Raw genomic sequence first — 24,649 nt, 5'->3', positions numbered from 1 at the left:
ATCAGAAGGGAACTACTCTGAAGGAGACAACACTAAGTTTGACTAAAACGGTAAGCAACATTGTTTTTTCACATCAGTCTCATTACTTTATTATCTCATCTCATATATCTAGCTCTCCTGTGGTATCCAAAAACAAAGAATTACATTCTTTAGCTTTTGATAGAATATTACAGAAGATGAGTTCTAGAAATGTTACCATCAGTGGCAGAAGCGCTGGAAAAAGTGGGTGCAATCAGAAGGGAACTACTCTGAAGGAGACAACACTATGATTGACTGAAACGTTAAGCAACATTGTTTTTTCACATCAGTCTCATTACTTAATTGTCTCACCTCATATATCTAGCTCTCCAGTGGTATCCAAAAACAAAGAATTACATTCTTTATCTTTTGATAGGATATTACAGAAGATGAGTTCCAGAAATGTTACCATCAGTGGCAGAAGCGCTGGAAAAAGTGTGTGCAATCAGAAGGGAACTACTCTGAAGGAGACAACACTAAGTTTGACTAAAACGGTAAGCAACATTGTTTTTTCACATCAGTCTCATTACTTTATTGTCTCACCTCATATATCTAGCTCTCCTGTGGTATCCAAAAACAAAGAATTACATTCTTTAGCTTTTGATAGGATATTACAGAAGATGAGTTCCAGAAATGTTACCGTCAGTGGCAGAAGCGCTGGAAAAAGTGTGTGCAATCAGAAGGGAATTACTCTGAAGGAGACAACAGTAAGTTTGATTAAAAAGGTAAGCAACATTGTTTTTCACATCAGTCTCATTACTTTATTGTCTCACCTCATATATCTAGCTCTCCTGTGGTATCCAAAAACAAAGAATTACACTCTTTATCTTTTTAGGATATTGAAGGAGATGAGTTCTAGAAACGTTACCATCAGTGGCAGAAGCGCTGGAAAAAGTGTGTGCAATCAGAAGGGAACTAATCTGAAGGAGACAACACTAAGTTTGACTAAAACGGTAAGCAACATTGTTTTTTCACATCAGTCTCATTACCTTATTGTCTCACCTCATACATATAGCTCTCCTGTGGTATCCAAAAACAAAGAATTACATTCTTTTGCTTTTGATAGGATATTACAGAAGACGAGTTCTAGAAATGTTACCATCAGTGGCAGAAGCGCTGGAAAAAGTGTGTGCAATCAGAAGGGAACTACTCTGAAGGAGACAACACTAAGTTTGACTAAAACGGTAAGCAACATTGTTTTTTCACATCAGTCTCATTACTTTATTGTCTCACCTCATATATCTAGCTCTCCTGTGGTATCCAAAAACAAAGAATTACATTCTTTAGCTTTTGATAGGATATTACAGAAGATGAGTTCCAGAAATGTTACCATCAGTGGCAGAAGCGCTGGAAAAAGTGTGCAATCAGAAGGGAACTACTCTGAAGGAGACAACACTAAGTTTGACTAAAACGGTAAGCAACATTGTTTTTTCACATCAGTCTCATTACTTTATTATCTCACCACATATATCTACCTCTCCTGTGGTATATAAAAACAAAGATTTACATTCATTAGCTTTTGATAGGATATTACAGAAGATGAGTTCCAGAAATGTTCCCATCAGAGGAAGAAGCGCTGGAAAAAGTGTGTGCAATCAGAAGGGAACTACTCTGAAGGAGACAACACTAAGTTTGATTAAAACGGTTATCAACATTGTTTTTTCACATCAGTCTCATTACTTTATTATCTCACCCCATATATCTAGCTCTCCTGTGGTATCCAAAAACAAAGAATTACATTCCTTAGCTTTTGATAGGATATTACAGAAGATGAGTTCCAGAAATGTTACCATCAGTGGCAGAAGCGCTGGAAAAAGTGTGTGCAATCAGAAGGGAACTACTCTGAAGGAGACAACACTAAGTTTGACTAAAACGCTAAGCAACATTGTTTTTTCACATCAGTCTCATTACTTTATTGTCTCACCTCATATATCTAGCTCTCCTGTGGTATATAAAAACAAAGAATTACATTCTTTAGATTTTGATAGGACATTACAGAAGATGAGTTCCAGAAATGTTATCATCAGTGGCAGAAGCGCTGGAAAAAGTGGGTGCAATCAGAAGGGAACTGCTCTGAAGGAGACAACACTAAGATTGACTAAAACGCTAAGCAACATTGTTTTTTCACATCAGTCTCATTACTTTACTGTCTCACCCCATATATCTAGCTGTCCTGTGGTATCCAAAAACAAAGAATTACATTCTTTAGCTTTTGATAGGATATTACAGAAGATGAGTTCCAGAAATGTTACCATCAGAGGCAGAAGCGCTGGAAAAAGTGTGTGCAATCAGAAGGGAACTAAACTGACGGAGACAACAGTAAGTTTGAAAAAAACGGTAAGCAACATTGTTTTTTCACATAAGTCTCATTACTTTATTGTCTCACCTCATATATCTAGCTCTCCTGTGGTATCCAAAAACAAAGATTTACATTCTTTATCTTTTTAGGATATTACTGAAGATGAGTTCCAGAAATGTTACCATCAGTGGCAGAAGCGCTGGAAAAAGTGTGTGCAATCAGAAGGGAACTACTCTGAAGGAGACAACACTAAGTTTGACTAAAACGGTAAGCAACATTGTTTTTCACATCAGTCTCATTACTTTATTGTCTCACCTCATATATCTAGCTCTCCTGTGGTATCCAAAAACAAAGAATTACATTCCTTAGTTTTTGATAGGATATTACAGAAGATGAGTTCCAGAAATGTTACCATCAGTGGCAGAAGCGATGGAAAAAGTGTGTGCAATCAGAAGGGAGCTACTCTGAAGGAGACAACACTAAGTTTGACTAAAACGGTAAGCAACATTGTTTTTTCACATCAGTCTCATTACTTTATTGTCTCACCTCATATATCTAGCTCTCCTGTGGTACCCAAAAACAAAGAATTACATTCTTTATCTTTTTAGGATATTACAGAAGATGAGTTCTAGAAATGTTACCATCAGTGGCAGAAGCGCTGGAAAAAGTGTGTGCAATCAGAAGGGAACTACTCTGAAGGAGACAACACTATGTTTGACTAAAACGGTAAGCAACATTGTTTTTTCACATCAGTCTCATTACTTTATTGTCTCACCTCATATATCTAGCTCTCCTGTGGTATCCAAATACAAAGAATTACATTCTTTAGCTTTTGATAGGGTATTACAGAAGATGAGTTCTAGAAATGTTACCATCAGTGGCAGAAGCGCTGGAAAAAGTGTGTGCAATCAGAAGGGAACTACACTGAAGGAGACGACACTAAATTTGACTAAAACGGTAAGCAACATTGTTGTTTCACATCAGTCTCATTACTTCATTGTTTCACCTCATATATCTAGCTCTCCTGTGGTATCCAAAAACAAAGAATTACATTCTTTTGCTGTTGATAGGATATTACATAAGACGAGTTCTAGAAATGTTACCATCAGTGGCAGAAGCGCTGGAAAAAGTGTGTGCAATCAGAAGGGAACTACTCTGAAGGAGACAACACTAAGTTTGACTAAAACGGTAAGCAACATTGTTTTTTCACATCAGTCTCATTACTTTATTGTCTCACCTCATATATCTAGCTCTCCTGTGGTATCCAAAAACAAAGAATTACATTCTTTAGCTTTTGATAGGATATTACAGAAGATGAGTTCCAGAAATGTTACCATCAGTGGCAGAAGCGCTGGAAAAAGTGTGTGCAATCAGAAGGGAACTACTCTGAAGGAGACAACACTAAGTTTGACTAAAACGGTAAGCAACATTGTTTTTTCACATCAGTCTCATTACTTTATTGTCTCACCTCATATATCTAGCTCTCCTGTGGTATCCAAAAACAAAGAATTACATTGTTTAGCTTTTGACAGGGTATTACAGAAGATGAGTTCCAGAAATGTTACCATCAGTGGCAGAAGCGCTGGAAAAAGTGTGTGCAATCAGAAGGGAACTACTCTGAAGGAGACAACAATAAGTTTGACTAAAACGGTAAGCAACATTGTTTTTTCACATCAGTCTCATTACTTTATTGTCTCACCTCATATATCTAGCTCTCCAGTGGTATCCAAAAACAAAGAATTACATTCTTTAGCTTTTGATAGGATATTACAGAAGATGAGTTCCAGAAATGTTACCATCAGTGGCAGAAGCGCTGGAAAAAGTGTGTGCAATCAGAAGGGAACTACTCTGAAGGAGACAACACTAAGTTTGACTAAAACGGTAAGCAACATTGTTTTTTCACATCAGTCTCATTACTTTATTGTCTCACCTCATATATCTAGCTCTCCTGTGGTATCCAAAAACAAAGAATTACATTCTTTAGCTTTTGATAGGATATTACAGAAGATGAGTTCCAGAAATGTTACCGTCAGTGGCAGAAGCGCTGGAAAAAGTGTGTGCAATCAGAAGGGAATTACTCTGAAGGAGACAACAGTAAGTTTGATTAAAAAGGTAAGCAACATTGTTTTTCACATCAGTCTCATTACTTTATTGTCTCACCTCATATATCTAGCTCTCCTGTGGTATCCAAAAACAAAGAATTACACTCTTTATCTTTTTAGGATATTGAAGGAGATGAGTTCTAGAAACGTTACCATCAGTGGCAGAAGCGCTGGAAAAAGTGTGTGCAATCAGAAGGGAACTACTCTGAAGGAGACAACAATAAGTTTGACTAAAACGGTAAGCAACATTGTTTTTTCACATCAGTCTCATTACTTTATTGTCTCACCTCATATATCTAGCTCTCCTGTGGTATCCAAAAACAAAGAATTACATTCTTTTGCTTTTGATAGGATATTACAGAAGACGAGTTCTAGAAATGTTACCATCAGTGGCAGAAGCGCTGGAAAAAGTGTGTGCAATCAGAAGGGAACTACTCTGAAGGAGACAACACTAAGTTTGACTAAAACGGTAAGCAACATTGTTTTTTCACATCAGTCTCATTACTTTATTGTCTCACCTCATATATCTAGCTCTCCTGTGGTATCCAAAAACAAAGAATTACATTCTTTAGCTTTTGATAGGATATTACAGAAGATGAGTTCCAGAAATGTTACCATCAGTGGCAGAAGCGCTGGAAAAAGTGTGCAATCAGAAGGGAACTACTCTGAAGGAGACAACACTAAGTTTGAGTAAAACGGTAAGCAACATTGTTTTTTCACATCAGTCTCATTACTTTATTATCTCACCACATATATCTACCTCTCCCGTGGTATATAAAAACAAAGATTTACATTCATTAGCTTTTGATAGGATATTACAGAAGATGAGTTCCAGAAATGTTCCCATCAGAGGAAGAAGCGCTGGAAAAAGTGTGTGCAATCAGAAGGGAACTACTCTGAAGGAGACAACACTAAGTTTGATTAAAACGGTTATCAACATTGTTTTTTCACATCAGTCTCATTACTTTATTATCTCACCCCATATATCTAGCTCTCCTGTGGTATCCAAAAACAAAGAATTACATTCCTTAGCTTTTGATAGGATATTACAGAAGATGAGTTCCAGAAATGTTACCATCAGTGGCAGAAGCGCTGGAAAAAGTGTGTGCAATCAGAAGGGAACTACTCTGAAGGAGACAACACTAAGTTTGACTAAAACGCTAAGCAACATTGTTTTTTCACATCAGTCTCATTACTTTATTGTCTCACCTCATATATCTAGCTCTCCTGTGGTATATAAAAACAAAGAATTACATTCTTTAGATTTTGATAGGACATTACAGAAGATGAGTTCCAGAAATGTTATCATCAGTGGCAGAAGCGCTGGAAAAAGTGGGTGCAATCAGAAGGGAACTGCTCTGAAGGAGACAACACTAAGATTGACTAAAACGCTAAGCAACATTGTTTTTTCACATCAGTCTCATTACTTTACTGTCTCACCCCATATATCTAGCTGTCCTGTGGTATCCAAAAACAAAGAATTACATTCTTTAGCTTTTGATAGGATATTACAGAAGATGAGTTCCAGAAATGTTACCATCAGAGGCAGAAGCGCCGGAAAAAGTGTGTGCAATCAGAAGGGAACTAAACTGACGGAGACAACAGTAAGTTTGATTAAAACGGTAAGCAACATTGTTTTTTCACATAAGTCTCATTACTTTATTGTCTCACCTCATATATCTAGCTCTCCTGTGGTATCCAAAAACATAGATTTACATTCTTTATCTTTTTAGGATATTACTGAAGATGAGTTCCAGAAATGTTACCATCAGTGGCAGAAGCGCTGGAAAAAGTGTGTGCAATCAGAAGGGAACTACTCTGAAGGAGACAACACTAAGTTTGACTAAAACGGTAAGCAACATTGTTTTTTCACATCAGTCTCATTACTTTATTGTCTCACCTCATATATCTAGCTCTCCTGTGGTATCCAAAAACAAAGAATTACATTCTTTATCTTTTTAGGATATTACAGAAGATGAGTTCTAGAAATGTTACCATCAGTGGCAGAAGCGCTGGAAAAAGTGTGTGCAATCAGAAGGGAACTACTCTGAAGGAGACAACACTATGTTTGACTAAAACGGAAAGCAACATTGTTTTTTCACATCAGTCTCATTACTTTATTGTCTCACCTCATATATCTAGCTCTCCTGTGGTATCCAAATACAAAGAATTACATTCTTTAGCTTTTGATAGGGTATTACAGAAGATGAGTTCTAGAAATGTTACCATCAGTGGCAGAAGCGCTGGAAAAAGTGTGTGCAATCAGAAGGGAACTACACTGAAGGAGACGACACTAAATTTGACTAAAACGGTAAGCAACATTGTTGTTTCACATCAGTCTCATTACTTCATTGTTTCACCTCATATATCTAGCTCTCCTGTGGTATCCAAAAACAAAGAATTACATTCTTTTGCTTTTGATAGGATATTACAGAAGACGAGTTCTAGAAATGTTACCATCAGTGGCAGAAGCGCTGGAAAAAGTGTGTGCAATCAGAAGGGAACTACTCTGAAGGAGACATCACTAAGTTTGACTAAAACGGTAAGCAACATTGTTTTTTCACATCAGTCTCATTACTTTATTGTCTCACCTCATATATCTAGCTCTCCTGTGGTATCCAAAAACAAAGAATTACATTCTTTAGCTTTTGATAGGATATTACAGAAGATGAGTTCCAGAAATGTTTCCATCAGTGGCAGAAGCGCTGGAAAAAGTGTGTGCAATCAGAAGGGAACTACACTGAAGGAGACGACACTAAGTTTGACTAAAACGGTAAGCAACATTGTTGTTTCACATCAGTCTCATTACTTTATTGTCTCACCTCATATATCTAGCTCTCCTGTGGTATCCAAAAACAAAGAATTACATTCTTTAGCTTTTGATATGATATTACAGAAGATGAGTTCCAGAAATGTTACCATCAGTGGCAGAAGCGCTGGAAAAAGTGTGTGCAATCAGAAGGGAACTATACTGAAGGAGACGACACTAAGTTTGACTAAAACGGTAAGCAATATTGTTTTTTCACATCAGTCTCATTACTTTATTGTCTCACCTCATATATCTAGCTCTCCTGTGGTATCCAAAAACAAAGAATTACATTCTTTAGCTTTTGATAGGATATTACAGAAAATGAGTCCAGAAATTTTTTCATCAGTGGCAGAAGCGCTGGAAAAAGTGTGTGCAATCAGAAGGGAACTACTCTGAAGGAGACAACACTAAGTTTGACTAAAACGGTAAGCAACATTGTTTTTTCACATCAGTCTCATTACTTTATTGTCTCACCTCATATATCTAGCTCTCCTGTGGTATCCAAAAACAAAGAATTACATTCTTTAGCTTTTGATAGGATATTACAGAAAATGAGTTCCAAAAACGTTACCATCAGTGGCAGAAGCGCTGGAAAAAGTGTGTGCAATCAGAAGGGAACTACTCTGAAGGAGACAACACTAAGTTTGACTAAAACGGTAAGCAACATAGTTGTTTCACATCAGTCTCATTACTTTATTGTCTCACCTCATATATCTAGCTCTCCTGTGGTATCCAAAAACAAAGAATTACATTCTTTAGCTTTTGATAGGATATTACAGAAGATGAGTTCCAGAAATGTTACCGTCAGTGGCAGAAGCGCTGGAAAAAGTGTGTGCAATCAGAAGGGAACTACTCTGAAGGAGACAACACTAAGTTTGACTAAAACGGTAAGCAACATTGTTTTTTCACATCAGTCTCATTACTTTATTGTCTCACCTCATATATCTAGCTCTCCTGTGGTATCCAAAAACAAAGAATTACATTCTTTATCTTTTTAGGATATTACAGAAGATGAGTTCTAGAAATGTTACCATCAGTGGCAGAAGCGCTGGAAAAAGTGTGTGCAATCAGAAGGGAACTACTCTGAAGGAGACAACACTATGTTTGACTAAAACGGAAAGCAACATTGTTTTTTCACATCAGTCTCATTACTTTATTGTCTCACCTCATATATCTAGCTCTCCTGTGGTATCCAAAAACAAAGAATTACATTCTTTATCTTTTTAGGATATTACAGAAGATGAGTTCTAGAAATGTTACCATCAGTGGCAGAAGCGCTGGAAAAAGTGTGTGCAATCAGAAGGGAACTACTCTGAAGGAGACAACACTAAGTTTGACTAAAACGGTAAGCAACATTGTTTTTTCACATCAGTCTCATTACTTTATTGTCTCACCTCATATATCTAGCTCTCCTGTGGTATCCAAAAACAAAGAATTACATTCTTTATCTTTTTAGGATATTACAGAAGATGAGTTCTAGAAATGTTACCATCAGTGGCAGAAGCGCTGGAAAAAGTGTGTGCAATCAGAAGGGAACTACTCTGAAGGAGACAACACTATGTTTGACTAAAACGGAAAGCAACATTGTTTTTTCACATCAGTCTCATTACTTTATTGTCTCACCTCATATATCTAGCTCTCCTGTGGTATCCAAATACAAAGAATTACATTCTTTAACTTTTGATAGGATATTACAGAAGATGAGTTCTAGAAATGTTACCATCAGTGGCAGAAGCGCTGGAAAAAGTGTGTGCAATCAGAAGGGAACTACACTGAAGGAGACGACACTAAATTTGACTAAAACGGTAAGCAACATTGTTGTTTCACATCAGTCTCATTACTTCATTGTTTCACCTCATATATCTAGCTCTCCTGTGGTATCCAAAAACAAAGAATTACATTCTTTTGCTTTTGATAGGATATTACAGAAGACGAGTTCTAGAAATGTTACCATCAGTGGCAGAAGCGCTGGAAAAAGTGTGTGCAATCAGAAGGGAACTACTCTGAAGGAGACATCACTAAGTTTGACTAAAACGGTAAGCAACATTGTTTTTTCACATCAGTCTCATTACTTTATTGTCTCACCTCATATATCTAGCTCTCCTGTGGTATCCAAAAACAAAGAATTACATTCTTTAGCTTTTGATAGGATATTACAGAAGATGAGTTCCAGAAATGTTTCCATCAGTGGCAGAAGCGCTGGAAAAAGTGTGTGCAATCAGAAGGGAACTACACTGAAGGAGACGACACTAAGTTTGACTAAAACGGTAAGCAACATTGTTGTTTCACATCAGTCTCATTACTTTATTGTCTCACCTCATATATCTAGCTCTCCTGTGGTATCCAAAAACAAAGAATTACATTCTTTAGCTTTTGATATGATATTACAGAAGATGAGTTCCAGAAATGTTACCATCAGTGGCAGAAGCGCTGGAAAAAGTGTGTGCAATCAGAAGGGAACTATACTGAAGGAGACGACACTAAGTTTGACTAAAACGGTAAGCAATATTGTTTTTTCACATCAGTCTCATTACTTTATTGTCTCACCTCATATATCTAGCTCTCCTGTGGTATCCAAAAACAAAGAATTACATTCTTTAGCTTTTGATAGGATATTACAGAAAATGAGTCCAGAAATTTTTTCATCAGTGGCAGAAGCGCTGGAAAAAGTGTGTGCAATCAGAAGGGAACTACTCTGAAGGAGACAACAGTAAGTTTGACTAAAACGGTAAGCAACATTGTTTTTTCACATCAGTCTCATTACTTTATTGTCTCACCTCATATATCTAGCTCTCCTGTGGTATCCAAAAACAAAGAATTACATTCTTTAGCTTTTGATAGGATATTACAGAAAATGAGTTCCAAAAACGTTACCATCAGTGGCAGAAGCGCTGGAAAAAGTGTGTGCAATCAGAAGGGAACTACTCTGAAGGAGACAACACTAAGTTTGACTAAAACGGTAAGCAACATAGTTGTTTCACATCAGTCTCATTACTTTATTGTCTCACCTCATATATCTAGCTCTCCTGTGGTATCCAAAAACAAAAATTACATTCTTTAGCTTTTGATAGGATATTACAGAAGATGAGTTCCAGAAATGTTACCGTCAGTGGCAGAAGCGCTGGAAAAAGTGTGTGCAATCAGAAGGGAACTACTCTGAAGGAGACAACACTAAGTTTGACTAAAACGGTAAGCAACATTGTTTTTTCACATCAGTCTCATTACTTTATTGTCTCACCTCATATATCTAGCTCTCCTGTGGTATCCAAAAACAAAGAATTACATTCTTTAGCTTTTGATAGGATATTACAGAAGACGAGTTCTAGAAATGTTACCATCAGTGGCAGAAGCGCTGGAAAAAGTGTGTGCAATCAGAAGGGAACTACTCTGAAGGAGACAACACTATGATTGACTAAAATGGTAAGCAACATTGTTTTTTCACATCAGTCTCATTACTTTATTGTCTCACATCATATATCTAGCTCTCCTGTGGTATCCATTAACAAAGAATTACATTCTTTAGCTTTTTATAGGATATTACAGAAGATGAGTTCCAGAAATGATACCTTCAGTGGCAGAAGCGCTGGAAAAAGTGTGTGCAATCAGAAGGGAATTACTCTGAAGGAGACAACACTAAGTTTGACTAAAACGGTAAGCAACATTGTTTTTTCACATCAGTCTCATTACTTTATTGTCTCACCTCATTTATCTAGCTCTCCTGTGGTATAGAAAAACAAAGAATTACATTCTTTAGCTTTTGATAGGATATTACAGAAGATGAGTTCTAGAAATGTTTCCATCAGTGGCAGAAGCGCTGGAAAAAGTGTGTGCAATCAGAAGGGAACTACTCTGAAGCAGACAACACTAAGTTTGACTAAAACAGTAAGCAACATTGTTTTTTCACATCAGTCTCATTACTTTATTGTCTCACCTCATATATCTAGCTCTCCTGTGGTATCCTAAAACAAAGAATTACATTCTTTAACTTTTGATAGGATATTACAGAAGATGAGTTCCAGAAATATTACCATCAATGGCAGAAGCGCTGGAAAAAGTGTGTGCAATCAGAAGGGAATTACTCTGAAGGAGACATACTAAGTTTGACTAAAACGGTAAGCAACATTGTTTTTTCACATCAGTCTCATTACTTTATTGTCTCACTACATATATCTAGCTCTCCTGTGGTATCCAAAAACAAAGAATTACATTCTTTTGCTTTTGATAGGATATTACAGAAGACGAGTTCTAGAAATGTTACCATCAGTGGCAGAAGCGCTGGAAAAAGTGTGTGCAATCAGAAGGGAACTACTCTGAAGGAGACAACACTAAGATTGACTAAAACGGTAAGCAACATTGTTTTTTCACATCAGTCTCATTACTTTATTGTCTCACCCCATATATCTAGCTCTCCTGTGGTATCCAAAAACAAAGAATTACATTCTTTAGCTTTTGATAGGATATTACAGAAGATGAGTTCCAGAAATGTTACCATCAGTGGCAGAAGCGCTGGAAAAAGTGTGTGCAATCAGAAGGGAACTACTCTGAAGGAGACAACACTAAGTTTGACTAAATCGCTAAGCAACATTGTTTTTTCACATCAGTCTCATTACTTTATTGTCTCACCTCATATATCTAGCTCTCCTGTGGTATCCAAAAACAAAGAATTACATTCTTTATCTTTTTAGGATATTACAGAAGATGAGTTCTAGAAATGTTACCATCAGTGGCAGAAGCGCTGAAAAAGTGTGTGCAATCAGAAGGGAACTACTCTGAAGGAGACAACACTAAGTTCGACTAAAACGGTAAGCAACATTGTTTTTTCACATCAGTCTCATTACTTTATTGTCTCACCTCATATATCTAGCTCTCCTGTGGTATCCAAAAACAAAGAATTACATTCTTCAGCTTTTGATAGGATATTACAGAAGATGAGTTCCAGAAATGTTACCATCAGTGGCAGAAGCGCTGGAAAAAGTGGGTGCAATCAGAAGGGAACTGCTCTGAAGGAGACAACACTAAATTTGACTAAAACGCTAAGCAACATTGTTTTTTCACATCAGTCTCATTACTTTATTATCTCACCCCATATATCTAGCTCTCCTGTGGTATCCAAAAACAAAGAATTATATTCTTTAGCTTTTGATAGGATATTACAGAAGATGAGTTCCAGAAATGTTACCATCAGTGGCAGAAGCGCTGGAAAAAGTGTGTGCAATCAGAAGGGAACTATACTGAAGGAGACGACACTAAGTTTGACTAAAACGGTAAGCAATATTGTTTTTTCACATCAGTCTCATTACTTTATTGTCTCACCTCATATATCTAGCTCTCCTGTGGTATCCAAAAACAAAGAATTACATTCTTTAGCTTTTGATAGGATATTACAGAAGACGAGTTCTAGAAATGTTACCATCAGTGGCAGAAGCGCTGGAAAAAGTGTGTGCAATCAGAAGGGAACTACTCTGAAGGAGACAACACTATGATTGACTAAAATGGTAAGCAACATTGTTTTTTCACATCAGTCTCATTACTTTATTGTCTCACATCATATATCTAGCTCTCCTGTGGTATCCATTAACAAAGAATTACATTCTTTAGCTTTTTATAGGATATTACAGAAGATGAGTTCCAGAAATGATACCTTCAGTGGCAGAAGCACTGGAAAAAGTGTGTGCAATCAGAAGGGAATTACTCTGAAGGAGACAACACTAAGTTTGACTAAAACGGTAAGCAACATTGTTTTTTCACATCAGTCTCATTACTTTATTGTCTCACCTCATTTATCTAGCTCTCCTGTGGTATAGAAAAACAAAGAATTACATTCTTTAGCTTTTGATAGGATATTACAGAAGATGAGTTCTAGAAATGTTTCCATCAGTGGCAGAAGCGCTGGAAAAAGTGTGTGCAATCAGAAGGGAACTACTCTGAAGCAGACAACACTAAGTTTGACTAAAACGGTAAGCAACTTTGTTTTTTCACATCAGTCTCATTACTTTATTGTGTCACCTCATATATCTAGCTCTCCTGTGGTATCCTAAAACAAAGAATCACATTCTTTAACTTTTGATAGGATATTACAGAAGATGAGTTCCAGAAATATTACCATCAATGGCAGAAGCGCTGGAAAAAGTGTGTGCAATCAGAAGGGAATTACTCTGAAGGAGACAACACTAAGTTTGACTAAAACGGTAAGCAACATTGTTTTTTCACATCAGTCTCATTACTTTATTGTCTCACCTCATTTATCTAGCTCTCCTGTGGTATAGAAAAACAAAGAATTACATTCTTTAGCTTTTGATAGGATATTACAGAAGATGAGTTCTAGAAATGTTTCCATCAGTGGCAGAAGCGCTGGAAAAAGTGTGTGCAATCAGAAGGGAATTACTCTGAAGGAGACAACACTAAGTTTGACTAAAACGGTAAGCAACATTGTTTTTTCACATCAGTCTCATTACTTTATTGTCTCACTACATATATCTAGCTCTCCTGTGGTATCCAAAAACAAAGAATTACATTCTTTAACTTTTGATAGGATATTACAGAAGATGAGTTCCAGAAATATTACCATCAGTGGCAGAAGCGCTGGAAAAAGTGTGTGCAATCAGAAGGGAACTACTCTGAAGGAGACAACACTAAGTTTGACTAAAACGGTAAGCAACATTGTTTTTTCACATCAGTCTCATTACTTTATTGTCTCACCTCATATATCTAGCTCTCTTGTGGTATCCAAAAACAAAGAATTATATTCTTTAGCTTTTGATAGGATATTACAGAAGATGAGTTCCAGAAATGTTACCATCAGTGGGAGAAGCGCTGGAAAAGTGTGTGCAATTAGAAGGGAACTACTCTGAAGGAGACAACACTAAGTTTGACTAAAACGGTAAGCAACATTCTTTTTTCACATCAGTCTCATTACTTTACTGTCTCACCTCATATATCTAGCTCTCCTGTGGTATCCAAAAACAAAGAATTACATTCTTTAGCTTTTGATAGGATATTAAAGAAGATGAGTTCCAGAAATGTTACCGTCAGTGGCAGAAGCGCTGGAAAAAGTGTGTGCAATCAGAAGGGAACTACTCTGAAGGAGACAACACTAAGTTTGACTAAAACGGTAAGCAATATTGTTTTTTCACATCAGTCTCATTACTTTATTGTCTCACGTCATATATGTAGCTCTCCTGAGGTATCCAAAAACAAAGAATTACATTCTTTAGCTTTTGATAGGATATTACAGAAGATGAGTTCGAGAAATGTTACCATCAGTGGCAGAAGCGCTGGAAAAAGTGGGTGCAATCAGAAAGGAACTACTCTGAAGGAGACAACACTAAATTTGACTAAAACAGTAAGCAACATTGTTTTTTCACATCAGTCTCATTACTTTATTGTCTCACCTCATATATCTAGCTCTCCTATGGTATCCAAAAACAAAGAATTACATTCTTTTGCTTTTGATAGGATATTACAGAAGACGAGTTCTAGAAATGTTACCATCAGTGGCAGAAGCGCTGGAAAAAGTGTGTGCAATCAGAAGGGAACTACTCTGAAGGAGACAACACTAAGATTGACTAAAACGGTAAGCAACATTGTTTTTTCACATCAGTCTCATTACTTTATTGTCTCACCCCATATATCTAGCTCTCCTGTGGTATCCAAAAACAAAGAATTACATTCTTTAGCTTTTGATAGGATATTACAGAAGATGAGTTCCAGAAATGTTACCATCAGTGGCAGAAGCGCTGGAAAAAGTGTGTGCAATCAGAAGGGAACTACTCTGAAGGAGACAACACTAAGTTTCACTAAATCGCAAAGCAACATTGTTTTTTCACATCAGTCTCATTACTTTATTGTCTCACCTCATATATCTAGCTCTCCTGTGGTATCCAAAAACAAAGAATTACATTCTTTATCTTTTTATGATATTACAGAAGATGAGTTCTAGAAATGTTACCATCAGTGGCAGAAGCGCTGAAAAAGTGTGTGCAATCAGAAGGGAACTACTCTGAAGGAGACAACACTAAGTTTGACTAAAACGGTAAGCAACATTGTTTTTTCACATCAGTCTCATTACTTTATTGTCTCACCTCATATATCTAGCTCTCCTGTGGTATCCAAAAACAAAGAATTACATTCTTCAGCTTTTGATAGGATATTACAGAAGATGAGTTCCAGAAATGTTACCATCAGTGGCAGAAGCGCTGGAAAAAGTGGGTGCAATCAGAAGGGAACTGCTCTGAAGGAGACAACACTAAGATTGACTAAAACGCTAAGCAACATTGTTTTTTCACATCAGTCTCATTACTTTACTGTCTCACCCCATATATCTAGCTCTCCTGTGGTATCCAAAAACAAAGAATTATATTCTTTAGCTTTTGATAGGATATTACAGAAGATGAGTTCCAGAAATGTTACCATCAGTGGCAGAAGCGCTGGAAAAAGTGTGTGCAATCAGAAGGGAACTATACTGAAGGAGACGACACTAAGTTTGACTAAAACGGTAAGCAATATTGTTTTTTCACATCAGTCTCATTACTTTATTGTCTCACCTCATATATCTAGCTCTCCTGTGGTATCCAAAAACAAAGAATTACATTCTTTATCTTTTTAGGATATTACAGAAGATGAGTTCTAGAAATGTTACCATCAGTGGCAGAAGCGCTGGAAAAAGTGTGTGCAATCAGAAGGGAACTACTCTGAAGGAGACAACACTAAGTTTGACTAAAACGGTAAGCAACATTGTTTTTTCACATCAGTCTCATTACTTTATTGTCTCACCTCATATATCTAGCTCTCCTGTGGTATCCAAATACAAAGAATTACATTCTTTAGCTTTTGATAGGATATTACAGAAGACGAGTTCTAGAAATGTTACCATCAGTGGCAGAAGCGCTGGAAAAAGTGTGTGCAATCAGAAGGGAACTACTCTGAAGGAGACAACACTAAGTTTGACTAAAACGGTAAGCAACATTGTTTTTTCACATCAGTCTCATTACTTTATTGTCTCACCTCATATATCTAGCTCTCCTGTGGTATCCAAAAACAAAGAATTACATTCTTTAGCTTTTGATAGGATATTACAGAAAATGAGTTCCAAAAACGTTACCATCAGTGGCAGAAGCGCTGGAAAAAGTGGGTGCAATCAGAAGGGAACTACTCTGAAGGAGACAACACTAAGTTTGACTAAAACGGTAAGCAACATAGTTGTTTCACATCAGTCTCATTACTTTATTGTCTCACCTCATATATCTAGCTCTCCTGTGGTATCCAAAAACAAAGAATTACATTCTTTAGCTTTTGATAGGATATTACAGAAGATGAGTTCCAGAAATGTTACCATCAGTGGCAGAAGCGCTGGAAAAAGTGTGTGCAATCAGAAGGGAACTACTCTGAAGGAGACAACACTAAGTTTGACTAAATCGGTAAGCAACATTGTTTTTTTACATCACTCTCATTACTTTATTGTCTCACCTCATATATCTAGCTCTCCTGTGGTATCCAAAAACAAAGAATTACATTCTTTATCTTTTTAGGATATTACAGAAGATGAGTTCTAGAAATGTTACCATCAGTGGCAGAAGCGCTGAAAAAGTGTGTGCAATCAGAAGGGAACTACTCTGAAGGAGACAACACTAAGTTTGACTAAAACGGTAAGCAACATTGTTTTTTCACATCAGTCTCATTACTTTATTGTCTCACCTCATATATCTAGCTCTCCTGTGGTATCCAAAAACAAAGAATTACATTCTTCAGCTTTTGATAGGATATTACAGAAGATGAGTTCTAGAAATGTTACCATCAGTGGCAGAAGCGCTGGAAAAAGTGTGTGCAATCAGAAGGGAACTACTCTGAAGGAGACAACACTAAGTTTGATTAAAACGGTAAGCAACATTGTTTTTTCACATCAGTCTCATTACTTTATTGTCTCACCCCATATATCTAGCTCTCCTGTGGTATCCAAAAACAAAGAATTACATTCCTTAGCTTTTGATAGGATATTACAGATGATGAGTTCCAGAAATGTTACCATCAGTGGCAGAAGCGCTGGAAAAAGTGTGTGCAATCAGAAGGGAACTACTCTGAAGGAGACAACACTAAGTTTGACTAAAATGGTAAGCAACATTGTTTTTTCACATCAGTCTCATTACTTTATTATCTCACCTCATATATCTAGCTCTCCTGTGGTATATAAAAACAAAGAATTACATTCTTTAGCTTTTGATAGGATATTACAGAAGATGAGTTCCAGAAATGTTACCATCAGTGGCAGAAGCGCTGGAAAAAGTGGGTGCAATCAGAAGGGAACTGCTCTGAAGGAGACAACGCTAAGATTGACTAAAACGCTAAGCAACATTGTTTTTTCACATCAGTCTCATTACTTTACTGTCTCACCCCATATATCTAGCTCTCCTGTGGTATCCAAAAACAAAGAATTATATTCTTTAGCTTTTGATAGGATATTACAGAAGATGAGTTCTAAAAATGTTACCATCAGTCGCAGAAGCGCTGGAAAAAGTTTGTGCAATCAGAAGGGAACTACACTGAAGGAGACGACACTAAATTTGACTAAAACGGTAAGAAACATTGTTGTTTCACATAAGTCTCATTACTTTATTGTTTCACCTCATATATCTAGCTCTCCTGTGGTATCCAAAAACAAAGAATTACATTCTTTTGCTTTTGATAGGATAATACAGAAAACGAGTTCTAGAAATGTTACCATCAGTGGCAGAAGCGCTGGAAAAAGTGTGTGCAATCAGAAGGGAATTACTCTGAAGGAGACAACACTAAGTTTGACTAAAACGGTAAGCAACATTGTTTTTTCACATCAGTCTCATTACTTTATTGTCTCACCTCATATATCTAGCTCTCCTGTGGTATCCAAAAACAAAGAATTACATTCTTTAGCTTTTGATAGGATATTACAGAAGATGAGTTCCAGAAATGTTTCCATCAATGGCAGAAGCGCTGGAAAAAGTGTGTGCAATCAGAAGGGAACTACACTGAAGGAGACGGCACTAAGTTTGACTAAAACGGTAAGCAACATTGTTTTTTCACATCAGTCTCATTACTTTATTGTCTCACCTCATATATCTAGCTCTCCTGTGGTATCCAAAAACTGAGAATTACATTCTTTAGCTTTTGATATGATATTACAGAAGATGAGTTCGAGAAATGTTACCATCAGTGGCAGAAGCGCTGGAAAAAGTGTGTGCAATCAGAAGGGAACTGTACTGAAGGAGACGACACTAAGTTTGACTAAAACGGTAAGCAATATTGTTTTTTCACATCAGTCTCATTACTTTATTGTCTCACCTCATATATCTAGCTCTCGTGTGGTATCCAAAAACAAAGAATTACATTCTTTAGCTTTTGATAGGATATTACAGAAGATGAGTCCAGAAATTTTTTCATCAGTGGCAGAAGCGCTGGAAAAAGGTGTGTGCAATCAGAAGGGAACTACTCTGAAGGAGACAACACTACGTTTGACTAAAACGGTAAGCAACATTGTTTTTTCACATCAGTCTCATTACTTTATTGTCTCACCTCATATATCTAGCTCTCCTGTGGTATCCAAAAACAAAGAATTACATTCTTTAGCTTTTGATAGGATATTACAGAAAATGAGTTCCAAAAACGTTACCATCAGTGGCAGAAGCGCTGGAAAAAGTGGGTGCAATCAGAAGGGAACTACTCTGAAGGAGACGACACTAAGTTTGACTAAAACGGTAAGCAACATAGTTGTTTCACATCAGTCTCATTACTTTATTGTCTCACCTCATATATCTAGCTCTCCTGTGGTATCCAAAAACAAAGAATTACATTCTTTAGCTTTTGATAGGATATTACAGAAAATGAGTTCCAAAAACGTTACCATCAGTGGCAGAAGCGCAGGAAAAAGTGGGTGCAATCAGAAGGGAACTACTCTGAAGGAGACAACACTAAGTTTGACTAAATCGGTAAGCAACATTGTTTTTTCACATCAGTCTCATTACTTTATTGTCTCACCTCATATATCTAGCTCTCCTGTGGTATCCAAAAACAAAGAATTACATTCTTTATCTTTTTAGGATATTACAGAAGATGAGTTCTAGAAATGTTACCATCAGTGGCAGAAGCGCTGGAAAAAGTGTGTGCAATCAGAAGGGAACTACTCTGAAGGAGACAACACTAAGTTTGACTAAAACGGTAAGCAACATTGTTTTTTCACATCAGTCTCATTACTTTATTGTCTCACCTCATATATCTAGCTCTCCTGTGGTATCCAAAAACAAAGAATTACATTCTTCAGCTTTTGATAGGATATTACAGAAGATGAGTTCTAGAAATGTTACCATCAGTGGCAGAAGCGCTGGAAAAAGTGTGTGCAATCAGAAGGGAACTACTCTGAAGGAGACAACACTAAGTTTGATTAAAACGGTAAGCAACATTGTTTTTTCACATCAGTCTCATTACTTTATTGTCTCACCCCATATATCTAGCTCTCCTGTGGTATCCAAAAACAAAGAATTACATTCCTTAGCTTTTGATAGGATATTACAGAAGATGAGTTCCAGAAATGTTACCATCAGTGGCAGAAGCGCTGGAAAAAGTGTGTGCAATCAGAAGGGAACTACTCTGAAGGAGACAACACTAAGTTTGACTAAAACGGTAAGCAACATTGTTTTTTCACATCAGTCTCATTACTTTATTATCTCACCTCATATATCTAGCTCTCCTGTGGTATATAAAAACAAAGAATTACATTCTTTAGCTTTTGATAGGATATTACAGAAGATGAGTTCCAGATATGTTACCATCAGTGGCAGAAGCGCTGGAAAAAGTGTGTGCAATCGGAAGGGAACTACTCTGAAGGAGACAACACTAAGTTTGACTAAAACGGTAAGCAATATTGTTTTTTCACATCAGTCTCATTACTTTATTGTCTCACCTCATATATCTAGCTCTCCTGTGGTATCCAAAAACAAAGAATTACATTCTTTAGCTTTTGATAGGATATTACAGAAGATGAGTCCAGAAATTTTTTCATCAGTGGCAGAAGCGCTGGAAAAAGTGTGTGCAATCAGAAGGGAACTACTCTGAAGGAGACAACACTAAGTTTGACTAAAACGGTAAGCAACATTGTTTTTTCACATCAGTCTCATTACTTTATTGTCTCACCTCATATATCTAGCTCTCCTGTGGTATCCAAAAACAAAGAATTACATTCTTTAGCTTTTGATAGGATATTACAGAAAATGAGTTCCAAAAACGTTACCATCAGTGGCAGAAGCGCTGGAAAAAGTGTGTGCAATCAGAAGGGAACTACTCTGAAGGAGACAACACTAAGTTTGACTAAAACGGTAAGCAACATTGTTTTTTCGCATCAGTCTCTTTACTTTATTGTCTCACCTCATATATCTAGCTCTCCTGTGGTATCCAAAAACAAAGAATTACATTCTTTATCTTTTTAGGATATTACAGAAGATGAGTTCTTGAAATGTTACCATCAGTGGCAGAAGCGCTGGAAAAAGTGTGTGCAATCAGAAGGGAACTACTCTGAAGGAGACAACACTAAGTTTGACTAAAACGGTAAGCAACATTGTTTTTTCACATCAGTCTCATTACTTTATTGTCTCACCTCATATATCTAGCTCTCCTGTGGTATCCAAATACAAAGAATTACATTCTTTAGCTTTTGATAGGATATTACAGAAGATGAGTTCTAGAAATGTTACCATCAGTCGCAGAAGAGCTGGAAAAAGTGTGTGCAATCAGAAGGGAACTACACTGAAGGAGACGACACTAAATTTGACTAAAACGGTAAGCAACATTGTTGTTTCACATAAGTCTCATTACTTTATTGTTTCACCTCATATATCTAGCTCTCCTGTGGTATCCAAAAACAAAGAATTACATTCTTTTGCTTTTGATAGGATAATACAGAAAACGAGTTCTAGAAATGTTACCATCAGTGGCAGAAGCGCTGGAAAAAGTGTGTGCAATCAGAAGGGAATTACTCTGAAGGAGACAACACTAAGTTTGACTAAAACGGTAAGCAACATTGTTTTTTCACATCAGTCTCATTACTTTATTGTCTCACCTCATATATCTAGCTCTCCTGTGGTATCCAAAAACAAAGAATTACATTCTTTAGCTTTTGATAGGATATTACAGAAGATGAGTTCCAGAAATGTTTCCATCAGTGGCAGAAGCGCTGGAAAAAGTGTGTGCAATCAGAAGGGAACTACACTGAAGGAGACGCACTAAGTTTGACTAAAACGGTAAGCAACATTGTTTTTTCACATCAGTCTCATTACTTTATTGTCTCACCTCATATATCTAGCTCTCCTGTGGTATCCAAAAACTAAGAATTACATTCTTTAGCTTTTGATATGATATTACAGAAGATGAGTTCGAGAAATGTTACCATCAGTGGCAGAAGCGCTGGAAAAAGTGTGTGCAATCAGAAGGGAACTGTACTGAAGGAGACGACACTAAGTTTGACTAAAACGGTAAGCAATATTGTTTTTTCACATCAGTCTCATTACTTTATTGTCTCACCTCATATATCTAGCTCTCGTGTGGTATCCAAAAACAAAGAATTACATTCTTTAGCTTTTGATAGGATATTACAGAAGATGAGTCCAGAAATTTTTTCATCAGTGGCAGAAGCGCTGGAAAAAGTGTGTGCAATCAGAAGGGAACTACTCTGAAGGAGACAACACTAAGTTTGACTAAAACGGTAAGCAACATTGTTTTTTCACATCAGTCTCATTACTTTATTGTCTCACCTCATATATCTAGCTCTCCTGTGGTATCCAAAAACAAAGAATTACATTCTTTAGCTTTTGATAGGATATTACAGAAAATGAGTTCCAAAAACGTTACCATCAGTGGCAGAAGCGCTGGAAAAAGTGGGTGCAATCAGAAGGGAACTACTCTGAAGGAGACAACACTAAGTTTGACTAAAACGGTAAGCAACATAGTTGTTTCACATCAGTCTCATTACTTTATTGTCTCACCTCATATATCTAGCTCTCCTGTGGTATCCAAAAACAAAGAATTACATTCTTTAGCTTTTGATAGGATATTACAGAAGATGAGTCCAGAAATTTTTTCATCAGTGGGAGAAGCGCTGGAAAAAGTGTGTGCAATCAGAAGGGAACTACTCTGAAGGAGACAACACTAAGTTTGACTAAAACGGTAAGCAACATTGTTTTTTCACATCAGTCTCATTACTTTATTGTCTCACATCATATATCTAGCTCTCCTGTGGTATCCAAAAACAAAGAATTACATTCCTTAGCTTTTGATAGGATATTACAGAAGATGAGTTCCAGAAATGTTTCCATCAGTGGCAGAAGCGCTGGAAAAAGTGTGTGCAATCAGAAGGGAACTACTCTGAAGGAGACAACACTAAGTTTGACTAAAACGGTAAGCAACATTGTTTTTTCACATCAGTCTCATTACTTTATTGTCTCACCTCATTTATCTAGCTCTCCTGTGGTATAGAAAAACAAAGAATTACATTCTTTAGCTTTTGATAGGATATTACAGAAGATGAGTTCTAGAAATGTTTCCATCAGTGGCAGAAGCGCTGGAAAAAGTGTGTGCAATCAGAAGGGAACTACTCTGAAGGAGACAACACTAAGTTTGACTAAAACGGTAAGCAACATTGTTTTTTCACATCAGTCTCATTACTTTATTGTCTCACCTCATATATCTAGCTCTCCTGTGGTATCCAAAAACAAAGAATTACATTCTTTAACTTTTGATAGGATATTACAGAAGATGAGTTCCAGAAATATTACCATCAGTGGCAGAAGCGCTGGAAAAAGTGTGTGCAATCAGAAGGGAATTACTCTGAAGGAGACAACACTAAGTTTGACTAAAACGGTAAGCAACATTGTTTTTTCACATCAGTCTCATTACTTTATTATCTCACCTCATTTATCTAGCTCTCCTGTGGTATAGAAAAACAAAGAATTACATTCTTTAGCTTTTGATAGGATATTACAGAAGATGAGTTGTAGAAATGTTTCCATCAGTGACAGAAGCGCTGGAAAAAGTGTGTGCAATCAGAAGGGAACTACTCTGAAGGAGACAACACTAAGTTTGACTAAAACGGTAAGCAACATTGTTTTTTCACATCAGTCTCTTTACTTTATTGTCTCACCTCATATATCTAGCTCTCCTGTGGTATCCAAAAACAAAGAATTACATTCTTTATCTTTTTAGGATATTACAGAAGATGAGTTCTAGAAATGTTACCATCAGTGGCAGAAGCGCTGGAAAAAGTGTGTGCAATCAGAAGGGAACTACTCTGAAGGAGACAACACTGTTGTTGTTGTTGTGGTCCTCAGTCCTGAGACTGGTTTGATGCAGCTCTCCATGCTACTCTATCCTGTGCAAGCTTCTTCATCTCCCAGTACCTACTGCAACCTACATCCTTCTGAATCTGCTTAGTGTACTCATCTCTCGGTCTCCCTCTACGATTTTTACCCACCACACTGCACTCCAATGCTAAATTTGTGATCCCTTGATGCCTCAAAACATGTCCTACCAACCGATCCCTTCTTCTAGTCAAGTTGTGCCACAAACTTCTCTTCTCCCCAATCCTATTCAATACCTCCTCATTAGTTACGTGATCTATCCACCTTATCTTCAGTATTCTTCTGTAGCACCACATTTCGAAAGCTTCTATTCTCTTCTTGTCCAAACTAGTTATCGTCCATGTTTCACTTCCATACATGGCTACACTCCAAACAAATATTTTCAGAAATGACTTCCTGACACTTAAATCTATATTCGATGTTAACAAATTTCTCTTCTTCAGAAACGCTTTCCTTGCCATTGCCAGTCTACATTTTATATCCTCTCTACTTCGGCCATCATCAGTTATTTTGCTCCCCAAATAGCAAAACTCCTTTACTACTTTAAGTGTCTCATTTTCTAATCTAATTCCCTCAGCATCACCCGATTTAATTTGACTACATTCCATTATCCTCGTTTTGCTTTTGTTAATGTTCATCTTATATCCTCCTTTCAAGACACTGTCCATTCCGTTCAACTGCTCTTCCAAGTCCTTTGCCGTCTGTGACAGAATTAGAATGTCATCGGCGAACCTCAAAGTTTTTACTTCGTCTCCATGAATTTTAATACCTACTCCAAATTTTTCTTTTGTTTCCTTTACTGCTTGCTCAATATACAGATTGAATAACATCGGGGAGAGGCTACAACCCTGTCTCACTCCTTTCCCAACCACTGCTTCCCTTTCATGCCCCTCGACTCTTATGACTGCCATCTGGTTTCTGTACAAATTGTAAATAGCCTTTCGCTCCCTGTATTTTACCCCTGCCACCTTTAGAATTTGAAAAAGAGTATTCCAGTCAACATTGTCAAAAGCTTTCTCTAAGTCTACAAATGCTAGAAACGTAGGTTTGC

Source organism: Schistocerca gregaria, chromosome 5 (genome assembly GCF_023897955.1).
Source record: "Schistocerca gregaria isolate iqSchGreg1 chromosome 5, iqSchGreg1.2, whole genome shotgun sequence".
Classification (NCBI taxonomy): Eukaryota; Metazoa; Arthropoda; class Insecta; order Orthoptera; family Acrididae; genus Schistocerca; species Schistocerca gregaria.
This window is presented reverse-complemented; position numbering follows the sequence as displayed.